Consider the following 16182-nt stretch of genomic DNA (forward strand, 5'->3'; position numbering starts at 1 on the left):
TCTCAAGTCTCACGCATTGAGCGTGAGACACACACATTTCAATGATTTCACACGCTTACACGCCACACATGGCATTTCTCACTCCGAGAAATGATTAACTTGCCCGCACAGACATTTCTAAGGGCTGTATTTTACAAACGTGTCACACAACGCTGCTGTCTGTGCGCTCATTCAGCTCATAGAGCTGCTGTTCAGTTAACCTATCGGCCAATCAGAAAATAGGATTTCTCAACTAATCAGGAAATAGTTTTGTTTTGATGTGGGTCCGCGGAGTCGTGGAGTGAAATTAGGCCCGGTGCTTCGTCTGATAATTTGCTGCGCAGTTGATCAAGATACCGCGGACCGACAAAAAAAGAAAACTAACGTTTCTGCTATCGATGTCATTAAACATGGAGCCATACAATAAAGTGGTGGTATGAGCGTTCATTCAATGCAGGCGTCTGCGCGAGAGAAACTGAAACTAATCGATAACGTTGGTATCAAAGCTCCGCTTCAACCTGTTGAATGCCATTTAATTGTTTAACGACACTTAATAGAACAACGTTGATTTTTGGAACTTCCATAGAAACAGAGCAGAGACTGTAGCCTATAATACACTGTATAGCACTGAGTATTGTATAGTCAAATTTGAATATAACGTGGCCAAAAGCTATTGTAGCCTTCTTTCTATCTGTTAAAGATCAACAGATCAGTGATTTACGCCTATCTGCTCACCAAAAAGCTGGTATTGTGTTTCCTGAATCCTTACATTCAGGCATTCAAATTAAACTTCATTAAAAAACCTCAGGTCAAAGAAGTTTGAGAAAGGCTGGTCTACATAACCTGCATCATATTGAGGTTTGCAGTGATGCGCCTGAAGGCACGGGTTGAGGACCCAGTCAGTTACGTCACAATATGCACATTTGTTTAAATTCATACATACGTAATCACCATGACCAAAATTGTACTTTTTTTTTACTTTGAATCTTAAAAAAAAAAAATTGACCTACCTACCGACCCATTTTTTTTTTTTTAATTTTGGCTGTTACTGCAAACAAGAATATTTTTAAGGATGGCCTCATGACTGTGAAAATGGCTGACATTGAACCACAGTGCTTTAAATGAGAGCCCCCAGTATCAATTGAAAAAATATAATGTCCGCAACACTGCTTTTGACTCCCAATTATTTAATGCAATGTTTCGACCCTGCTGGGTCTTCTTCAGCAGGGTCGAAACGTTGCATTAAATAATTGGGAGTCAAAAGCAGTATTGCGGACATTATATTTTTTCAATTGAGTATAATTTTCTTTTGTCCTGCACCTGCCAGAAGATGGGATGTGCGCACAATAACTGTTTGCTGAACGTCTAGCCCCCAGTATCAGTCATCAAGGCATCAAAATCTGCCACAAACACTTACAACACACAACATCACTCATAAACACACACACACACACGGACAGAACCACCACTGTTCAAGAGACCATTTTGGGGCTAAATGTGCTTTTTCTCATTTGGTTGTTTTCTGTTTGTTTAGAGCAGAATGAGCCACTGCTGCTCAAAGGGCCCATTTGGGTGAAATAATTATTATAATTATTATTTACTATAGGGTTCTAGAATAAATAAAACAGTGTGTTTGAAATAATGGAATTTGTGCTCTCTCATGAAGCTGGGTCGATGAGACATGGGGAGGGTGGGTCTGTTGATCGGGGGGAGGGGGCGTGGCGCCACGAGTAGTTTAAGCAGACGTAGGACTTTCATGTACTTCGATCAGGGGTGAGGGGGCGTGGCACTGTGCCAATACCACGCCCCCTCCCCCCTGAGAAACAAAGTCTCACTCCTTGCAAACATCAAAACTTGAGAGCCCTGCTAGAGAGGAAGGCATTGCACTGCTCAACCTCCTCCCCAAGTGTCAATCCAGCTCCTTGCTGGTAAGCTCCACTCCATTTAACCTATTAAAGAAAATACTTATAAGCTGCCAACATACCTTTGCAGGTGTTCATTGACAGTCAATGACATGGTAATGTTTTTTTACCTCACATTTAAAGTCATGGGCTTTAGCATGAAACACTGACAGGAATGGCTTCATGCCAAGAAGGTGCTAGAGCTCCGGGCAGCTTTTTGCCACTTTGTTGAGGTAGGGCCAGTACTTGCAGGTTACATCCATGGCAAAAAAGGTTATTGGCTTATTTGCCAGCTTGTTCTGCAGGTAGAGGGGATAAGCATAGATTTCTCCCCTGAACATGTTGAGAGCGCAGAGAAAAACTCCATGTCGACACACCGCAAGCTCAAGTCCCTCCTAATCAATTTTACTTGAGGATCTCTGAGACGTTCCCCTGGCTGCCGACCACTCCCCTCCACAGACACCTCTTCCAGAGACCTACAACATGGAAAATGGTTGATATAAATGGCCAGGATACACCCAAACAATGTCAACCGTAGGATGTTATTGGTGGTGTTTTTAGAAATATTATACAAGTTTACATGGTTGGTGGTAGAATGAATGTAATCCACAAATCTCTCTACTTCATCATCTTTTGCGATGAAGCTGTCACCAAATAAGGTTTGCTCTTCAGATCTAAATGAAAGAGGGGTACACATTGACCTTCAATATGACACAGGAAAGGTTACTTTAACAACACTGGAAATTACACACATTTTGTAAGTACCTTGCTGCATTCCTGAAGCGGTAGTACTTGCGATTTCCGTCTACAGAAACGGCAAGCATGTCTGCATGCAGGACAGACAAAATGCTCCTCCCTGCATATCTTGTCTACATCAAATCTAACAGCCTCCCACTCCAAAAAGCTTTTCCTGAAGCTGTCTACTGTGATCTTCCCAGTCTGTTTCAGAACAGTAAAACATGTCAACATATTTCACAGTATTTTATCAAAACATGATGCTCTAAATTGATACATTTACCATTTTCTGTACTACTTCTTATTTAATTGCTTCTCTTGATGATGTATATCTAAAAGGTAAACTTGCATTAAAGAAGAAAGTGAGAGGAATAAAGTGGTGTACACTGCACGCTGTTGTACAAATGCATACACTATTATGGACAAAAGCATTGGGACACCTGGGGCCTCATTTCAAAAACTTCCTAACTCTGAAATCCTAACTAATCTCAGATTAGAGGCAAGGTAGTTATCACAGAGGTAGTTACCACAGCTTCCACTATATTTTGGAGTGAGCCTGTGGGACTTTTGACTCATTCATCCAAAATAATAGTTATGAGATCAGGAACTGAAATGGGTGAAAGCATAGCTCTCAATCTCTGTCACTCAAAGGTGCTCTAAACGGTGCTATGCGTTTTTTGGGTTAAAACATTTTATGTCACTTACTGCAAACATCACCTAACCAACTGCTAGCTGTCTGTGTCCTGAACACTGTAAAAAAACGCAAACTCTGTGGACAGCCCAGGCTCCAAAAACGGCAAACCTGGGCAAACCTAGTCCATAACAACATAATAAACTGTTCTAGCAAATCACAGACGAGATGCGCGTTTAGGAGAGTTTCAATTGCACGGGAGCAGCACGGGAGGGAGGGGGAGGAAGTAGCGAGCTAGCTCTGTTTTGTTTGAAAGTCAACAGAAGTGACGTTACCCAGCATCGCTTAGAGCACCTTTAATCATAAAGGTGTGTTCACTGGATTTGAGGATTCTTTGTGGTCCAGACAAGTTCCACAGCAAACTCAACTCCCACAGGAAACTTAACCAACTTCTTCATGGAACTATTTGACTAGGACACATTACTAGGATGTGACAAGGATCTTATACACGGGTCTGAATGAAGTACATGTTTTGAGTGATTGAGTTGTTCATTCTTAGATGATGTTCTATCAATATATCGAGTATAGCTGAATCACTGTGTTGTGATATCATCATCATACCCCAATTATAATCATCAATGTGTTGATAAGGTCACCTTAGTCATTCTGCTATACTCGTCATACTAGTTGTTAGTGATTTCCACCACTAATACTCACACGGCCGAAGCGGACAGTTCGTTGATCAAGCATTCTTAAAAAACGCTTGACAGGACAGTCCTGGTGCTGCCATCTTCAACTCTTCATATAAATGAAACACATCTGTAGAGTACACTGTGGAAAAGTGAACGGTAGCAGGCCAGTAGTCATTACGGACCAAGTTATCAACTCCAGCGCTCCAAGTGGCTTTGCATGTCTCGCATTTCATCTCAGGCATACGAAAGATCATATTGTCCTGAAAAAATCAAGAACACATTGTATATGCACAATGCAAATGACAAATGCATTGGGATGCATAGAGGCCCCTCCCGCAGGTCCTGACGCACAAGAGTGCGCACGCGGGACAGATTTTGAAAGCTCTATGCGAGACTGCCCGGGATGAGAGAGGTGTATTTGCTGGTGTTGGAGAAAACAATGATTTATTCTTACCATTCATTGTAACCACAGCAACAACTTTTCCTGTGTTGACACTCAACGATCCCGGAGAACAACTACATATTTTCTCGGGCATCTCCAACGGCACAATACACACTGAAAGACACATCATATGCAGGGATTAAAGACATGCATCATCCTATGTACTAACTGGAAAGCATTCTGTAATCATTTAAAAATTAATGATTTGAAAAGCTTTAAGATAAAAGGTCATTAACTGCGTTTCAGAGAAAGTATTCAAAGGATTCCTGTGAAGATTATTATACTGTGAAGTTATTAAAATAATAACTGAGATAAAGCGTTTACGATATGATTTTTGAATGTGAATGACTTGATTCAGTTCAATATTACAAATGTCTCTTTAATTTGTGTCACCCCTGACAAGTGAGCCGAGCCAGTGTACAAGAATAACACCCCCTGACCGACTGAAGTTCACCAATCAGCATTTCTGTACCCCTCACGGTGCTGATCCACTAGCACTACACGACATTCTGTCGTATCGCACTCCACTCCATTCCTATGGGTGAAGTCAAGCGACTTTTGCGCGCCCGCAAAGCATTCTGGAAAGGCAGCGCTGCATTTGAATAAATGTCAGGCGTCAAAAAACTGGCCGATGCCCATCTTTATGCAAATGAAGCTAAACGAACTGAATATGACCTGCTAGGTGACATTTTAAACGAAACACCCACACACGACTGGGAGGCAGTGCGACACCATGCGTATGTCGTTTCGTCCTAGTGGATCAGCGCCGTCACACACTACGCACACCCACCAACCAGAAGTGGCACAGTCAAGGAGGATGACGAGAATATAAAAGTCAAATAACAGAAATGTACCTATGCATGATTATTTGCAGATTTTACAATTGGGCAGTTGCATTGGATCATATTTTGATTACGATTGCAACAATTGAGCAGCCCTAAATGGGACACTACAGCTTACCACATTGGGAAAGGGCCCTCTCCACGACACAGGTTGTTGGAGGCAATGGCTGCAGGGTACCCGCAGAGTCTTAAAAGTATTAAAAAGTATTACATTTCATTTTCCTAAATTAAGGCCTTAAAAAGTATTGAATTTCACCTCAAAGTCTGGAATTTTTTCACGGAGGTCTTAATTTTTCAAATGATCAGTAGATTTAGTCTAATATCCTCACGTAGCGTAAATCACAAGGATTAAAGTTCTCTGTCGTACGACGGATTTCCGTCAATTTGATTTTAGAAAGGTCATATTTGAGATCGATGCAGATCCGGTGAGAAAAAAAAATAGGAGGGGGGGTCTATTACCTTTTCTTTTCCTTTTTTTAAGGCAACTACAAATATTAGGTCCGATGAATGAATGTGTGTGATGGTAGATGTTTAAAGACCTAATAGTGTTCTTGAGAACTTTCTGTGTCTCAATCAGAGATCGATCAAGAAGACACGTCAGCCATGAGTTTCGCTTTGTTTATGTTGTAGCTACACGCTTGTCTCATTGGCCTGGGGCAGTTGCTTAAAAAAAAAGAACACATCTGGGGGACAGTCTAAAAGTTGGATTATAGTGACACAATCGAGACAGCTGATGAGGTTGCCCAATCCGTTTAACTTTTTTGGATATGCTATTGTGAGCTCTATGTGCGAACTCGGAGGCTGTGTTCTTTCCATGCATCAATGTAGACAATTTCTTACTATCGCGAACTCTTGTCAGGGGAGGTCATTCATTTTGGGTGTCACCTATGACTTGAACAGATAGCCTGCTATGCCACCCAATGTACTATTATTGTTACAGTTTTTAATCAATGGAACTAACATTATGTGTAAAGCGACGCAATATAAACCATAGCCTATGCCTCCCATCTGTTATGACATGTACAACAATGTTTTTCACAATTTGCGACGGAAGGTTTTGACTGAGCGTGTTCACTTCAGAGCGTGAACAGTTTGCGACATTATTATTTTATGTTGAGTAAGGGGGGCCAGTCTTTTATGACGCACAGACAGCCTTGTAGCCTATTTTGCTTAGGCCTCTTACGACAGTAGGTTGTGAGCGTATGATGACAAAAAATAACCATGCAATTAAAATAGTCAACTTAAAACTTTGCTATTATTAATGTATAGCACAAAACCATAACCAGTAGGCCTACCAGAACCTCGCATATTAGCGTCATGATTTGTGTACGTTTATCTATGGCTGACCGTTTTTGCGCTAAGTACTGTAGGCTACGCATGTTCTTTCATAGCGCAACACGACCTGTCCCTCACCATATCGCAACCTCTTGTCAACCTTATACAATCTGTTGCTGAAGACAAAAGCGCCCTCTCCAGATTGTCGTTATCAGATGCGCAGACCTGTTGCATGAGCACACACAGTATTGCTGCTCATTGGAAAACTGAGTTGTCTGTAAAACTCAAAATTACTATGTTTTCATTAAATGCAGATGAGGCAACAAATGGAAATATGAACAATATCTAGACTGTTCTGATTCGTTACTTTGATGAGGAAATGTGAAGTCTTGCAAACTTTGATTTTATAGATTTTACTTGGTGTTGAATTGCATATTAACAAGAAAAAAAATCTCCCCTTTAAATACTTTTGGCCTGAAGTAATTAAATAAGAGTGTAAGTTAAAGCCTTGCTACAATATTGCTGCAGTAGAAAAGAACAGCAATGGCTAATCAGCAATGGTCAGGGATGGTATTGAAATATTGTTTTGTTGTTTTGTTCATCAGGAAAACTCAATCTCAATCAAGAACACTCTCAATTCGCCTTATTCACATGGCGGCTAAAACGAGGCTACAGGCTACAGGGTACATAAACCATAGGATTGTTATGTTCTATGCATTCACCTGTAGGTGGCATTAATTATATAGTAACTTAAGAGTACCCTGTAGCCTCGTTTTGGTGTTTATTTGGTGCTTTACTTTGCTGTTTGCATCTTTTAATTAAAGACCAATAGGTCGCGACCGCAAAAGGGGTGCTATCTCTATAGGTAGATATGAACAATGTATGACTTATGGCCTGAAAAAAGTTTTTTTTTTTTCACTTTAATCCCTGAAATCAACTAGGTTCTATTCCGTGTAAATTTGTCCATGAAGCAGGACATTCAGGGGCCGTTTATACGAGAACGATTGCGAAGGAAGACGACAAAATATTTTATCATAAGTGCCTTTCGTTTACACGGCGACCCCGCCATCGGGGCTTGAAGACGCAAAAATCTGAAGACTCCTTTCAGAGTGTAGAGTTTTGAAGACGACCCGGGTTGCGTCTCCGTCTAAACGGCTAAACCAAAGATCCTTGATTACCTCTCTGGCTAAACTGTCAAATTAGAATGTCTGCGCGTGACGTACCGGGGTTCTATCACACCACCACCCAGCGGTCTGGAATGCATATCCAATCGAATATCACATACTCTTGCGTCTTCATATAAACAAAGATTTCCCCCTGAGAATGCTCGTCTAAACGCGAATAAAAAAGACGAGACGCCACTTTTGCGTCTTCTCTTTTCATCGTCACCGTATAAACGTAGCCTCATTCACGTTACTACCGCGAAAAATCTTTGCGTTGCCACTGCACTGCTGTCATGTTCATGTTGGCATGTTCAAACACTTGTAAATAGTAATTATTTGAGGTTTAATCTTACCTTTAATATTATTTATTTTATCCGAATGGGTGCGATGTAGGTATTAAATTTCATCTGAAGTGGTATTAAAAAGGTCTTAAAAAGTCTTAAATTTATGTCTGACAATTCTGGGGGTACCCTGGGCTGAAAGAATCCAGCTATTGTTGCATCCCTGTTGTGGAACACGTGGTTTCGGTGTATATTGACATCACACTCAGCGCAGAGAAATGGGTGTGGTCGGCAGTCACGACAACGGACAGCAGCTGGACATTTGCCACAGTGTTGGCAAATCCGATTTGCCGCATTTTGTTTTGCCACCATAGTATTCACCAGCTGGGGTCTCTCTTTCTCCCACCTCTCTGAGAGGAGACTTTTTTGAGTAGACCAGTCTGAGGAAGCTTGTGGTGGTGCTGGTACGTTCACACTCGGTATCATGTTTCAATACACTTTAGGTCAATATCACACCGGAATTCTCCTTTAATAGTTTAGAATGCTTTCATATTGAGATTTCATGGTTGTTTACATGATTCACACAGATTACAGAAAGCATGCAAGCAAATACTGCCTACACACGGTTTGAAGTCCTTCAAACAATTAATGAACTTAAGATAGGCCTGTTTTCCCTTTATGTCACTTGGGCTGCAGCCGTTTGCTCAATTGTAGCAACGTTTTTCTTTTTCTGCTCCTATTTTGTCCTAATCCAGGCGCATTTCATACACAAAGGCAACACAATGCACGTTACAAAGGAGAAAGGCGAGAATATAGCCTAGATCCACCTCTTTCCACACAAATTCTGAAGTGGAGAAATAAAAAATAAACCAACAGCTGTTGCCCATAGAAGGCAAATCCATTTAACATACTGTTACATACATAAACGACTGTTAAACAATATCCCCCGACCTCGGAGATGATCAGAACAGCTCAGGACAGGTGAAATTGATCGAGCCACAGAAAAAACACAAGTCTTATTTTTACATGCCATAGGTCTGCGTGCAGTTTTTAGATTGCACATAACATGTTGCATTTAGTCTTCTTTTTCTCCACTCTCCAGCATTCTCTCAGCATTCCCTTAATTAATGGCCTCGTGCGGATATTTACATTAATGACCTCATGTCGGAATGGCGGAACGTTTCAAAAAAATGAAAGTACCGTCACTCCGACAATGGAAATTGTCAGAGTGGTGGGACCTTTGAAAACAATGGAAGTGCCGCCACTCCGACAATTGGACGTCAATGTCGGAGTGGGGGTATGTCGGAATTGACGGTGGTCTCCGGATTAAAGTTAATGTAAACGTTTTCTTATCATTGTGTGATGTAACCTTCAGATAATCTCAGCAATCTCTGGTGCTTCCCCAACATTAGGCAACTTGATGTGCTCTCTTGCTTGTTCCCGTAAAATAAAACAAACTGAATACACACATCGGTGCACAGTTGTTTTGCTGACGTCAAAGTTTTCGCCAACAACTCTGTATTTGGCACACGTCGCAAGTTTATAGACATAGCTATACATGTGGTGAATGTCTATTTTCATTTTACTATGATCATTGGGGATGCTCTGATGAAGAATTTGCCAAGACCATCATTACTGAAGCCAGGTTAAGATTGAACTATTAGATAACTTTGAAGTGATTTTATGCAATATTAGACTTAAAGTAAATAGAGTGTTTAATTGTAAATCTCAAATGTAGGCCTACAGCATAGCCTACCTTTATAGTGAAGTCATGGTAGACTAAGCCTATAGGCTATATTCCTGTAAGCAGACACTTCATTTTTAGCTTAATTATAAACATAACCATTAAACATGATAATAACAACAATGTAAATAGTAATAATAATACATTTAGTAACATGATAACAATGTCATTAGACTGCTAAGTTTGTTATATAATAGTTTAGCTAAGTAGATTTTTCTTTGAAACATATTGGGACTTTTTTTCTTTGAAACATATTGGGACCAGGAAATGTGTGAAAGTTCCAGAAGCGCCCACTAGTTGGCGTACACACACTCTGAGCAAAAACCTCACACACAAACACACACACTTTTCACATTTTTGGGACAAGTGAGATTTTCAGTTGAGGGGTAAGTTGGAGTGTTGTAGAGTACTGTATAATGCTCGGAAAAATGAGGACATCCAAAATGTCCTGATTTTTACAGACGTCCTCATAGTGAAGGTGTGTTTTCATAAAAATGTACTGATTTGTCACATATTCAAGGACACACACACACACATACACACTCACTCACTTACTCACTCACTCACACACACAGAGTGAGCTGGTTAAAAGGCTGGCTGCCTGTGCTATTTGTGATGCTGATGGGAAGTGTCAGTCAGGCGTAGCGGTGGTGGGGCCCTTTGGTGTGCTGTGACGGGGCCACATTATTCACCGTCAGGGACAACAACACCCATAAATATAATCCCCCTATCAGGGTGTCTCTGCCAGGGTCAGGACAGTGGCCATGCCATTACTGTCAGGATGCACACACACACACACACAATTTTCCCCAATTGCTAAATATACAGGGCCTCTCTCCAGACAAAGGCTATACACTGCATTGGAGACATAAGCATAATGATGTCTGAAAAAAAAAAAAAAAAACTTTTTTTAGACATCTAAAAATCATATTTTCTTTTTTGCCAGGAGGGAGTAATGTTTAGCTCGCTAGCCAGCTCTGTGCTTTGCCTCTGTAGATGTAGAATTATGAATAGGGAGGGTCTGCATTTTTTAAAATGGGCAGAGAGCTGGACAGTGGGGTCAGTGGGGTTGCCCAGTAATGTTCAGTAATGACTCCAGTGGTGGGACTGTACTCTAGCTGACTTCATCAGCGGTGAGAGAGAGAAAGGGATGGAGAGAGTGAAAGGGAGAGAGAGAGAAAGAAAGAGAGCAGGAGATAGAGACAGAGAGAGAGAGAGATTTTATATTTGGATGCATTTTTATGAAAGGAGAGCAGGAGAGAGGTAGAAATGCCTTGAAAGGATTTAATTACGTAATAACGTGTGGAGAGTTGATGCATTGCTTTCTAGGCATAAATTAGTCAGCAAAACACAAATATGATCTGTGTTGGAATTCATAATTCAAGATGCGTGTCTGCCGAGAGAGAACTCTTAAGGACATGCTAATTCTCAAAGAATTCTTTTTTTTTTTGGTTTTGTCCAGGCTTTCGGTGTTAATAATACAGAAGATGACATGTTTTTACATTTCTAGCAGTTCATTTTTTTTTTCTGGGCTAGTTTTTATTATTGACGTGAGTTGTGTTCAAGAGCAAGACAAAAACAGCGATGGGCTCGGGGCTAACATGCCCAAATGAGATGTTTTGCCGGTGTTGCAGGTGACTGTGAGGTGTGTGTGTGTGTGCATGAGTGTGTGTGTGTGCATGAGAGAGAGAGTGTGTGCGTGTGTGTGTGTGCATGAGAGAGTGTGTGTGTGTGTGTGTGTGTATGTGAGTGTGTGTGTGTGACCATTTGGGTGTGTGTGTGTGTGTTTCTGTTTGTCTACCAATGTGTTATGTATGCATGTTTGGGTTGGACAAAAGCCTAAGAATAGTCAGTGAAAACACATCTCTATCTTTCTCTCTCTCATGCATGCTCTCTCTCTTTTCCTCATTCCAGCATTAAACCCCAACGACGCCATGTCCATTTTATGTGTGGGGGTGAGAAAATTATTCTTTTGGGATGTTTTTTCAATCAGGGTAACCAGTAAGCAGCTGGAAGGTACAGAGTTTAACATTTAACTCACATTCAGATGGAGAGGTCAAATACCTTGCTACTGGCCTGAATATATTGTTTGTGAAAGTTGTTGTGTTTCACCCCAGGACCAGAACGCGGCCAAGAATGCTAATACCCCAAAACCCAACTGAAAGAGTGTGGTGACTGGAGAAAATGCTACTGAAGCGGCAGAATGCTTGCTGATGCTTTAGCATATCAGGCCTTAACATGTCATAGGATTTACAGAGGGCCCCAGGCAGATAACCCTTCCAAACTAAGCCCACGCATATCGCCGTATGTAATTTAATCTACATCTACAGCAAATTCTCTCTCTTTCTCTCTCTCTCTCTCTCTCTCTTTCTCTTTCTGTGTGTGTGTGTGGGGTGACTGTCCCAAGGAGCCTCAGAGTTGTAATGAGTGAGGAGTGGGCCGAGCACGTTGGCTAATTTGATGACTGCAGGCTCGGCTGCACAATGCCATTAACCCTGCCAAAGTGAAACAAGCAGATCTCTCGATCGCAGAGAGAGAGAGAGAGAGATAAGTCTTTCCTATGCTGGCCTGGAATAGGTCACGTAGGGTTTTCATAGATGGAGAGAGATACAGAGAGCTGACAGGACGAGAGCTCTTGCTGTGAAACGAGAACCCACGCTGCTTATTCTCAGCTAATGGTGCATGGATTGATAATTGATAAGCAATTACCTGATCACACACAGTTTGTGTAGGTAGTCGCCAATAGCTGCTAAAGCTGCTGATGCTGTTGTGTTCGAAGTCAGGTTTGCACCAGATGAACTCTGTGCTAAAATCTTGATGGAGCCCATGATCCAAAATCCAGGTTGGCGCATATTATATTTAATGCAGAAATATTACATGTTACTGTGTCATATTAGTGTGCGTTAGTCACTTGATTTTGTTTACTACAATGTAGATATATCTGTTACCACTGAAAAAACAAAAAACATTAACAAAGCTTTGATTTCTATGAGGAATGTCTCTGTCACACACACACACACACACACACAAAAGAAAAAGAAACAAGGAGGAAGGACTGCTATAAATCTCCATATCATGCTCATATCAGGCAAAGCCATTAGCCTCTCGTGCAACACATTTTCCAACAGAGATAAGAGAGATAGAGATCTCCCTCCCCTTCAGGTGCCTGGGTTTCAGTTCCTCCTCTGGTTTCAACAAATAAGGCTTGCAATGATAAGATAAGCCCGGGACAGCTGTTTCCAACACCTGGAGAAAGTGATGGCGGACCACACTAACCATGTGGAGCATGGCTAAGAAGGCACCTGAGGGACGGATTAACGAGCTGATCACCGCGGCAGAAATACCAGGAGCCCCCGAGATTGGTGATGTGAGTGTGTTGGGAGGTGGGTTGCGGGGCCTGTTTTCTTGGCCCAGTGAGGAAAGGGAGCCTTGGGGGGGGGAGAGTGTTGACTGCTTTTGTTTCGGCAAAACACAGGCATAAAGGGACGTATGCTAGGCTACATGCTATTGTCAGCCAAACATCAGATGCTACCAAGTTTGTGTTTGATGAGGTGGAACAGATCTAAGTGTCTATTTATATCTGCATACTGCATCCTCTTTATTGTTCTATATTATCAGTCCATGGACAACAGATGTAAAATAGCAATTTTGGCTAATTCTAGCATGTTTACATTTTATGTTTATTAATTATGTGCAATGTCCATGTCAAATAAACCTTAAATGAAATGAATAAATACCACAGCAGAGGGACATGCATAATAGCCCTGAAGCCTGCCACACCTGACTAAAGCCCAGGACTACGTTAGTGCGACCGAGCACAGGAGTAAACAGAGATGACCCTGCGATAAGGCTAACAGGCCAAAGTAATCCCACTTCCACTGAGCCTGTCTCCGCATATGTTAATGGTGACACAAAATGTTTGAGCAGAGCAGGCAGAAGAGGGAAAATCACTCCAGAGCGGAGACGGAAGCAGCGGCAGCCACCGACACGCGTGGAAGCGGGAGAGACAGCCGACCGAATTATCCCAGAGAATTAGCACTTTGACTGCCGCCTTCAATGCAGCTCTCGTCGGTAATGAAAATGGGAGGGTGGTGGGAGGGGAGGGAAAGAAAAAGCATTGCTTTGCAGGATAACTCATAACCACCATCACCCCCCACCTCCCGCCCCGTCCATAAAAAAATACATGTCCTGTGTGCTGTATTCAGCTCACGTAATGCCATTACAAGTCTGCAAGTGAGAAAGAGAGCGAGGGGGAACTCGGGCCTAATCCGCACAAAGCCCTGACTGACAACGCAGCCTTGATTCCACTTTAATTGAAGACATATTTTATTAGATTTTTGTTTCATATGTTAGCGATGAAACTGGGGGCTTACAGCAATTGTGCTTTCATTCCTGCCCTGTACTGATGCATCAGCCCTGGCGGATTAAGGGAAAGACAGGGAGATAGATGAAGAGAGAGAGAGATGGAGAGGGGGAGAGAGAGAAGAGAGGGGAGGTAAGGATGAAAAAAGAGAGGGGATGAAAAAAGAAAGTGGCCGTGTCTCCAGAGATGTAGCGTGCCAAAGATACAGATCAGCCTTGTGGACTTAGTGGCCATGAGATAAATCCCAATTTTATATATTCCTTTTTTTGGTCTCGTCTGACCAGAGGGAAGGGGAGGGGATGGGGGAGGTCAACATTAAGCGCGAGAAAAAAAAAAACTTTCAAAAGCTTTTCAATATGAGAGCAATGCCGCCTAATCTTAGCTTATCCATGCGAACTAGTCAGCTTTAGGGATGGCTCTTTAGGGAATTAAGTCACGCTTCAGCCACTGAGCATCCAGACGGGCTGGTGTTGAGTTTATTTCACACACACACTCTCCTCACTTGGTTAGCTGACACACTCCTGCCTGTTCTTATCTGGGCCCATCGTCTCTGATGCTAGCAGCTTTAGTTCTGAAGTGACACTATCTGGGGGACTGTATTCGAGAAGGCTGCCTTAGCTGCGGGAGGAAGTTTGGGGAAGTCTGTTTTGTATTTCCTCCTTGGAGTTCAGAGAGTACAGATATTTTAGGGCCTACTCCCACTGCTCTCTCTCTCTCTCTCTCTCTCTCTCTCTCTCTCTCTCTCTCTCTCTCTCTCTCTCTCTCTGTTTTTTGTGTGAGGCTTCATTTCCGTCTATTTCGACAAAAATAAAGAATGCTGTGTGGCTCCAGGGAGACTGGCCCTGTAGCTAATTGATATCTGGAAGTCACTTTGGATGAACACATCAGTCAAATGCATATGAACATAAATAGACAGATGAACTCCATAGTCATCCATATGTATTAAAACTGCTTCGGTGTGTTGTGTGTCATTGAATTTCTTGTATTTGATATGAGTTGATATGATGAAATACCGCTGCAATGCTGATTTCAGATCTAGTATGAAACAAAACTATTGACTAAAGGGATGAAATGTTATGTATTCATATAAAACCTTCCAGTACAGGCCTTTCGATTTCACTACACACAGCTGACTTTACCCAGATTTGTGTGAAGGTAAACAAATAGACCATGGGAAGCCACCGTTCATGTGTGCCTGTGGGAATCTCTTATCACTAAATATAACAGAGTCCTTTTGGGCACGTTATAGTTGAAGGAGCTCAATGGATTTTATTAAAATTATTATTTTATCTCATGAGAAATGCTATCTATCTCTGAATCTTCCCCTTTGTGTGTAAATTGCTTGCCTGAGGTTTATTACAACTGAAATGTTTATTATCAGTGGCGAAGCCTTCCTCTTTGCAGTCGTTATATGCATACGCCTTCACACCTTTCGCCTAGAACCAGTTTGTCTGGGCACACCCCTGGCATCTCCCCTTCCCTCTATGTATATTCCACACACCCCTCCCCTCCCCCAGAGACACCCTGCAGTTAGCCTAATGCTAAATTCTAGTAGCTACATAAACTTATATAGCTAATCCTGTATCTGAGCATGGATCCCATGTTGTGCATAGATATCCATAATTGCTATGCAGAAGAGATAATGGACAGAGAGGATGATGGAAGGTATTAGATGCAATATTACCGGTATCTCTCTTCCTATTTCTGTGCTATAGTGGCTGTGTGTTGAGGTCTGCCACATGGAATATGCAAACTAAACTAAACCAAGATCCATCCAGCCACTGGAATTCTGCCAAATCTTTCACTAAACCCATTCTGCAAATGAACACAACTAACTTCAAGACTAATTCAGAATTCAGAATTTAGTTTCTCAGTCAGACATGTTTTGGTGCATCTTATACTATGTCTTTTAAAGAAGCCCTATGCAACAATTTTTGCAAAAATGACATTAATTATGCAGGTTGAGTCGTTCTGATGATTCTACAACACTTTTTGGGTCGTTTAGTGGGTGCTTCGTCTCCCCCTAGTGCTTCTCTGCGGAAAAAACGAATATGCAACTTTCTGGTCGTGGTCCGAACACATTTGGATGTAACTCAGCGGAAGTATCCAATCGCGCCTCGAAAATGTAGTCAGA

The sequence above is a fragment of the Alosa sapidissima genome, chromosome 20 (genome assembly GCF_018492685.1).
Source record: "Alosa sapidissima isolate fAloSap1 chromosome 20, fAloSap1.pri, whole genome shotgun sequence".
NCBI classification, from domain to species: Eukaryota; Metazoa; Chordata; class Actinopteri; order Clupeiformes; family Clupeidae; genus Alosa; species Alosa sapidissima.